Below are 2,500 nucleotides of genomic sequence, written 5' to 3' on the forward strand. Positions count from 1 at the left end.
CAAAACATCATGACTTTCATTCGTTCTTACTAAGGCAACGTTCAAAACATCATGACTTTCATTCGTTCTTACTAAGACAGCGTTCAAAACATCATGACTTTCATTCGTTCTTACTAAGACAGCGTTCAAAACATCATGACTTTCATTCGTTCTTACTAAGGCAACGTTCAAAACATCATGACTTTCATTCGTTCTTACTAAGACAGCGTTCAAAACATCATGACTTTAATTTGTTCTTACTAAGGCAACGTTCAAAACATCATGGCTTTAGTTCGTTCTTACTAAGGCAACGTTCAAAACATCATGACTTTAATTTGTTCTTACTAAGGCAACGTTCAAAACATCATGGCTTTAGTTCGTTCTTACTAAGGCAACGTTCAAAACATCATGACTTTAGTTCGTTCTTACTAAGACAGCGTTCAAAACATCATGACTTTAGTTCGTTCTTACTAAGGCAACGTTCAAAACATCATGACTTTAATTTGTTCTTACTAAGGCAACGTTCAAAACATCATGACTTTCATTCGTTCTTACTAAGACAGCGTTCAAAACGTCATGACTTTAATTTGTTCTTACTAAGGCAACGTTCAAAACATCATGACTTTCATTCGTTCTTACTAAGACAGCGTTCAAAACATCATGGCTTTAGTTCGTTCTTACTAAGACAGCGTTCAAAACATCATGACTTTAATTTGTTCTTACTAAGACAACGTTCAAAACATCATGACTCATTCGTTCTTACTAAGGCAACGTTCAAAACATCATGACTTTCATTCGTTCTTACTAAGACAGCGTTCAAAACATCATGACTTTCATTCGTTCTTACTAAGACAGCGTTCAAAACATCATGACTTTCATTCGTTCTTACTAAGGCAACGTTCAAAACATCATGACTCATTCGTTCTAACTAAGGCAACGTTCAAAACATCATGACTTTAATTCGTTCTTACTAAGGCAACGTTCAAAACATCATGACTTTCATTCGTTCTTACTAAGGCAACGTTCAAAACATCATGACTTTCATTCGTTCTTACTAAGGCAACGTTCAAAACATCATGACTCATTCGTTCTTACTAAGACAGCATTCAAAACATCATGACTTTCATTCGTTCTTACTAAGGCAACGTTCAAAACATCATGACTTTCATTCGTTCTTACTAAGGCAACGTTCAAAACATCATGACTTTCATTCGTTCTTACTAAGGCAACGTTCAAAACATCATGACTCATTCGTTCTTACTAAGGCAACGTTCAAAACATCATGACTTTAATTCGTTCTTACTAAGACAGCATTCAAAACATCATGACTTTCATTCGTTCTTACTAAGGCAACGTTCAAAACATCATGACTTTCATTCGTTCTTACTAAGACAGCGTTCAAAACATCATGACTTTCATTCGTTCTTACTAAGGCAACGTTCAAAACATCATGACTTTAATTTGTTCTTACTAAGGCAACGTTCAAAACATCATGACTTTCATTCGTTCTTACTAAGACAGCGTTCAAAACATCATGACTTTCATTCGTTCTTACTAAGGCAACGTTCAAAACATCATGACTTTAGTTCGTTCTTACTAAGACAGCGTTCAAAACATCATGACTTTAATTCGTTCTTACTAAGGCAACATTCGAAAAATCACGACTTTAATTCGTTCTTACTAAGGCAACGTTCAAAACATCATGACTTTAGTTCGTTCTTACTAAGGCAACGTTCAAAACATCATGACTTTCATTCGTTCTTACTAAGACAGCGTTCAAAACATCATGACTATAGTTCGTTCTTACTAAGACAGCGTTCAAAACATCATGACTTTAATTTGTTCTTACTAAGGCAACGTTCGAAACATCATGACTCATTCGTTCTTACTAAGGCAAAACATCATGACTTTAATTTGTTCTTACTAAGGCAACGTTCAAAACATCATGACTTTCATTCGTTCTTACTAAGACAGCGTTCAAAACATCATGACTTTCATTCGTTCTTACTAAGGCAACGTTCAAAACATCATGACTTTAGTTCGTTCTTACTAAGGCAACGTTCAAAACATCATGACTTTCATTCGTTCTTACTAAGACAGCGTTCAAAACATCATGACTATAGTTCGTTCTTACTAAGACAGCGTTCAAAACATCATGACTTTAATTTGTTCTTACTAAGGCAACGTTCGAAACATCATGACTCATTCGTTCTTACTAAGGCAAAACATCATGACTTTAATTTGTTCTTACTAAGGCAACGTTCAAAACATCATGACTTTCATTCGTTCTTACTAAGACAGCATTCAAAACATCATGACTTTAATTCGTTCTTACTAAGGTACCGTTCGAAAGATCACGAATTTCATTCGTTCTTACTAAGGTAACATACTGAACATCATGACTTTCATTCGTTCTTATTAAAGCAACGTTCAAAACATCATGACTCATTCGTTCTTATTAAGGCGATGTTATATTAGGCATGTATCCCTATCTGCATGATAACAAGAGACAATGTAACAG

General features: G+C 34.8%; 1 protein-coding gene across 1 annotated transcript in view; it reads left to right on the forward strand.

Annotated features, from left to right (window-relative positions):
• LOC122253059 (uncharacterized) overlaps window positions 1–2,500 on the forward strand; it is a 49,350-nt gene that overhangs the window by 19,024 nt on the left and 27,826 nt on the right. The gene's annotated exons all lie outside the window — the stretch shown is intronic.

This window comes from Penaeus japonicus, unplaced genomic scaffold (genome assembly GCF_977035675.1).
Source record: "Penaeus japonicus unplaced genomic scaffold, GWHDUDI00000001_assembly GWHDUDI00000006, whole genome shotgun sequence".
Lineage (NCBI taxonomy): Eukaryota > Metazoa > Arthropoda > Malacostraca > Decapoda > Penaeidae > Penaeus > Penaeus japonicus.